Raw genomic sequence first — 6,129 nt, 5'->3', positions numbered from 1 at the left:
CATACGACAATAATGGGGGGGTGCTCCGTTACGGTTGTATGTTGAGCACTGCCTATAGTGCAGCCTTCTCCAATGTTTTTGGCTTTGCAGACCAGAGGGGTTTGTGCATGAGTGGCAAGCAAGCGTGCACACGCCTGGGGCACGCACAAGTGACACTACACGCGTGTGCTGCCCCAACACTTCCACAGCCCTGTTCTATAGTGCGTTATCCAGTTGATTCCTGCAAATGCCCATTTTTGTACTCCTATAATTGTTTTATATTCTCTTCCAGTGTTTAATTTTATACACGTAGTCCTCGACTTACAACAGTTCATTTAGTGACCGTTCAAAGTTATAACAGCAGTGCAAAAAGTGACATGACCATTTTTCACACTTATGACTGTTGCAGTGGCCCCAGTGATTAAAATTCGGATGCTTGGCAAACAGACTCAGTTGCAATGTCCCAGGCTCACATGATCAACTTTTGTGACCTTCTGAAAGCCAAGCCAAGGGGGAAGCCAGATTCACTTAACAACAGTGTTGCTAACTTAACTGGCTCACTTAACAACTGTGGCAAGAAAGGTCATAAAATGGGGCAAAAATCACTTAACAAATGTTTCACTTAGCAACAGAAATTCTGGTCCCAGTGATAGTCCTAAACTGAAGACTACCTGTACATTGTACAGCAACCTGTGTCATAATGTCACGTTAGAAACTTTAACTTGATAACACTGTTTAGGAGCAGTTGTGTGGATCACACACACATCACTGGGGAACATTGACAGAACCGCCAGGCTCTCCTCTGATTTCTCCACTTAGCTAAAGCCAGATCCGAAAATGCAGGATTTGAAAATTGCTAAAGCCCAGTGCAGGAAGATGGGCTACGTGTCAGATTGATGGTAAAATAGTGGAGCAAGAATAGATGCGCTCATTATCTTTGGGACACACAACTTAGAGAAATGAGGAACTATCCAGAGCTCAGTTGATTTACAAAATGTAGAAACCATAGAGATCGTGCTTGGTGGAACGCTGTTGGAAAAATAGAAGGAACTACTCCTGCAAAGGTTACGTCTGGGGCAGCTAAATGAGCATTATCTTCCCAGACCCCTTGTTGAAGCTTAATTAAAGCTCTTACAGAGCTTGGAATACACATGGACTGCTGCAGGAGAGTGTTGTTTAAAGAAAGCAGTCTGGACTTGAGCCAGGTCAGCGAACAGACGCATTTAAAAAGAGATCACAATTCAGAACTGCAGTTTAAAAACTACGCCGTGATGAGGATGGGTATTCAGTTCGAAATTGCCTAGAGAACAAGAGTGAAGTATTTTCCCCCTCACTTTCTCAGTTTGCAAACAGGAACTGTTTGCTCCATCAAACTGGAGGATTATTTTAGAATAAATTTTAACATAAAGTTCACACTAAAAAAAGTGAGAGAGATGTCTTAGGGTCTGCATTTCGCTTCCAAATTTATCCATGTTTCTTTACTTACTGTACAAGCGTGGCAAGCGAATTTTCCCTACAATCTTCATATTGTGAAATACACCAGCATTTTGGCAGCAATATTTATATCTCTCTTTTTTGGGGGGGGGGGTTGTGATTAGCAAGCTAATGCTGCAAGATCTTTCAAATGCCAAATGTCAGATATCATTAACTTTCTGTTTATATATATGGTGCATCTATAGTAAGCTTCTCTTCAAAAAAAAAATAAATCTAAACAAATTACATCTGCTTCCGTACCGGGAAGATGCTATTTTGTGAATTTCCTGTTTTAATGGCATCGTTGGTCTAGAAAGGAAGGAAACACTGGGCCTTTGCTTGCTGCAAATCATTGGTTTCCTAGCCTAAAACATGGCATTTTCTATATATTAAACTATATGCACATTCACAGCCCCAAGCAACCCACCACATATTTATTTACTTATTTTCCCCCTGCCTTTGTTACTCAACACGAAATCAAATATTACTCATGTAACTGTTCCTGACAGGGAGAACAATTAATCAGTGGAACAACCTGCCTCCAGAAGCTGTGAATGCTCCAACACTGGAGGTTTTTAAGAAGAGACTGGACAGCCATTTGTCTGAAATGATATAGGGTTTCCTGCCTGAGCAGGGGGTTGGACTAGATGACCTCCAAGGTCCCTTCCAACTCTATTATTGTGATTGTTTCACCTAATGTGTTTTAGTAAACTAGAGAAAATACAGACTTACAACAGTTCACTTAGTGACCGTTCAAAGTTACAACAGCACTGAAAAATGTGACTTACAACCGTTTTTCACAGTTACAACCTTTGCAGCATCCCCACGGTCACGTGATCAAAATTCCAATGCTTGGCGACTGGTTCGTCTTTATGACCGTTGCTGTGTCCCTAGGTCAGGGGTCGGCAACCTCGGCTCTTTTATGACTCGTGGACTTCAACTCCCAGAATTCCTGAGCCAGCATGGCTCAGCTTGGAAACCTCTCCCTTTCCCCTCAGCATGGCTGGCTCAGGAATTCTGGGAGTTGAAGTCCACGAGTCATAAAAGAGCCGAGGTTGCCGACCCCTGCCCTAGATCATGTGATCCCCTTTTGGGAACTTCTGACAAGCAAAATCAATGGGGAATCCATTGGGCTACTAACTTACCAACTGCAGTGATTCATTTAACAACAATTCATTTAGCAAGAAAGATTGTCGAGTGGGACAAAATTCCCTTAATAAATTCTCACTTTCACAACAGAAATTGTGGGCTCCGTTGTAGTCGTAAGTCGAGGACTACCCGTACAGATTTGGTGAAGATCCGTGCTTGCGGCTATGTCACGTGGGAAGAAGAGTTGCAGTCAGTTTGGGTTTCTTTTTAAAATATTGCAGTGCTGAAAAAATGGAAATCATCTCTGTATACACATAGACAATATTTTTTCCTAGGAATAGCACAGGCAGTTCTCGAGTTCGTTTAACAATCATTCAGAGTTACGAACGGCATTGAAAAAAATGACTTCTGACATTGTTCACACTTATGACCGTTACTGTTATGTCAGTAGCTTTAGTGCAAAGAAGGTTCCTTTGAAGCGGGAAGCCGGGGTGCAATTATTGGCTAACGTTGTAACGGCGGGAAGCCCGGGGTTTGGATTGGATACAGTTCAAACGGCTCGAGTATAAAAGCCGGAGTTATTTTGACAGTTGACAGTTGACCATTGTGTATTAATAAACCTTGTTTGCTGTTAAACCTCACTGAGTCATTCGTCTGTCTGAACCTAACAAGTGGCGACGAAGGTGGGATAGACGGCGACTAGTGAAGGATCGGCGTCAACCAGCTGAGCGTAAGGCGGTAAATTTAAAAATACACAGTCAATCGCAAGTGGCCGCGGCGGAATCAACAAACCTCCGAATGGCGCAACTCGGCTCTTTAAAAGAATTCGACCCAAACTACCCAGAGGACTGGGAAGAATATGTTGGACAGGTCGAAGGTTTCTTGCTCGTGAACGGCGTAACTGACGACCGTAAGAAGGCGGCTGCCTTATTAACTATCAGTGGCACACCCGTGTACCGGGTTGCCGTGGGACTCTGTCAACCGTTGCCGGTATCAAGCGTTCCGTACGCTGACTTACTGGCCAAATTAAAAGTACATTTTACGCCGAAAAGATCAGAACTCTTTTGGCGGCGCATTTTTGAAAAACGCAATCAGAGACCGGGCGAGTCAATCACAAAATTCGTTGCTGCGGTCAGAGAAGCAGCGTTACGATGTAAATATGACAATCTAGAAATAAGGATTCGTGATAGAGTGGTGCTGGGCTTGCGAGACGAACAGTTACAAAATCGTATCATCGCTAAGCCCACCGGCGATTTGCAAGAAGTCCTTGACGAACTTTTGACGTATGAATCCACTGGAAACCGCAACCCCCCCCCGCAATAGCATGGCTACTTCATCCGAAATAAACTTAGAAAGCCGTATGGACAGTGGGGAGGTGGATCAACAATGGGAAGCCGACATAGCCGAAGTCACCAGAAGGTTTGGGAAAATGGCGGCAAAACCATTCCGCAATGAAGGACCAGAACCGAGTTGCCGATTCCAAACAACAGCACCGCAACATCCACCGAGAGACATTCCAACAAGACCTCGCAACAGCGACATCAGATGTGGGAGCTGCGGGGGCAACCACCCCAGAGCAACATGCAGATTCCGCTCGGCTAAGTGCAGATTGTGCGGAAAGACCGGCCACATTCAAGCCATTTGCCGGGGTCGTTCACGCGACAATCGTCTACACGAAATCGACGTTTGGGCCGAAGGTAAGGTAACCCCTTATTATAGTGGCATTGAGACCCCTAAACCTTTGGCACAGGACCCCAACCGCGGGGAGGTGGCGCGAGTCAACCACATAGGAAAGCCTAAAATAAATCATATTCTAAGACCAAAATTAAAAATCTTAGTCCAATTGCAAGGAATTCCTTGCAAAATGGAAGTTGATTCCGGGGCCTCGGTATCAATAATTTCCAACGAGACCCTTAAAATTATCGAACGTAAGAGTGGCCAAAGAATTCCACTTAGTCCAACAACAATTCAATTAGCTGACTTCCAAAAAACCCCAATAAATATTAAAGGGAAGGTCAGTTTAAAAGTTAAGTATAAAGGATTTAATGGCTTCTTAGACTTATTAGACACCGAAGGCCATAGAACCAGTTTAATTGGACTTAATTGGTTCCCAGCTCTGGGAATTTGGGTTGGGGGAATAAATACCATTAATAATAAAAAGACCCTCAAATCTGTCTGCGATGAATTCGCAGACGTATTTGATGGATCTTTGGGAAAATATAAAGGGCCCCCAATTAACTTTAACCTAGACCCGTCAGTTAAGCCCATCAGGCTTAAGGCCCGTCGGGTGCCTTTTGCCTTGAAGCAAAAAATCGAGGCCGAGCTCGATAAGCTTGTAGGCCAAGGCGTATTAGAACCGGTTGAGGGTGGCTTGTGGGAAACACCAATCGTCACACCCCTTAAACCTAATGGGGATGTGAGGATTTGTGCTGATTACAAAGCCACCCTGAACATCGGAATGAAAAAGCATGCTTACCCGGTCCCGACGGTGAAACAGGTCCTCGCCACGATACAGGACGGCGCCATATTTGCCAAGCTCGACTTGGCGCAGGCGTATTTGCAACTTACTGTTTCCAGGGAAGCTGCTGAAGCTCAAACTATTGTCACCCACAAGGGGGCGTTCCGAGTCCACAGATTGCAATTTGGTATTGCAGCAGCTCCAGGCATCTTCCAGGAGGTGATGGAGAGGACTTTAAAGGGCATACCTGGTGTATGCCCTTACTTTGATGATGTCCTAATAGCTGGAAGAAATGAAGAAATTTTAGCTGAGCGTCTGGAACAGGTACTGGGAAGATTCAGGGAGGCTGGACTTAAATTAAAAAGGGAAAAATGCTGTATTGGAGTTAAATCCACTGAATTTTTAGGATTTAGAATAGATGAAAAAGGAATCCACCCTACAGCTGAAAAAATTAAAGCAATTAAATTGGCTCCTGAACCAAAAAATAAGGCTGAATTACAAGCCTTTTTAGGATTAGTCAATTTCTATCACACATTCTTGCCACATAAAGCTGCCATAGCGGAACCATTACACAGACTATTAGATAGGAAAACCCCATGGCAGTGGCAAGAAAAACATAGAGTCAGCTTTCAAACCTTAAAAGATATTCTATCTAGCCAGTCCACAGTTACTCATTTTATTGAGAACAAACCGATCTATTTAGCTTGTGATGCTTCGCCTTATGGTGTGGGGGCTGTCATCAGCCACATGGATTGTCAGGGCATTCAAAAGCCAATTGCATACTATTCCAGGACGCTTACCAAAGCTGAACGGAATTATGCACAAATTGATAGAGAAGCATTAGCTATTGTGGCAGGAGTAAAAAAGTTCCATGATTACCTTTATGGTAGGAACTTTACCATGCTCACTGACCACAAACCGTTACTGGGACTGTTTACCACTGATAAACAGACACCCCAAATAATGTCTCCCAGGATGCTGAGGTGGTCAATTTTCCTCTCAGCATACTCATTTTCATTGCAACATAGACCTGGTAAGGAAATGGGCCACGCGGATGCCCTTAGCAGACTGCCTCTAACTAACACCGAGGAAGACCCTGCCCCGGTAGGACAAATTATGTCACTACATGA

Source organism: Vipera berus, assembly GCF_964194415.1.
Source record: "Vipera berus genome assembly, chromosome: 1".
Classification (NCBI taxonomy): domain Eukaryota; kingdom Metazoa; phylum Chordata; class Lepidosauria; order Squamata; family Viperidae; genus Vipera; species Vipera berus.
The sequence above is the reverse complement of the archived record's forward strand: the minus strand, read 5'-3'. Positions refer to the sequence as shown.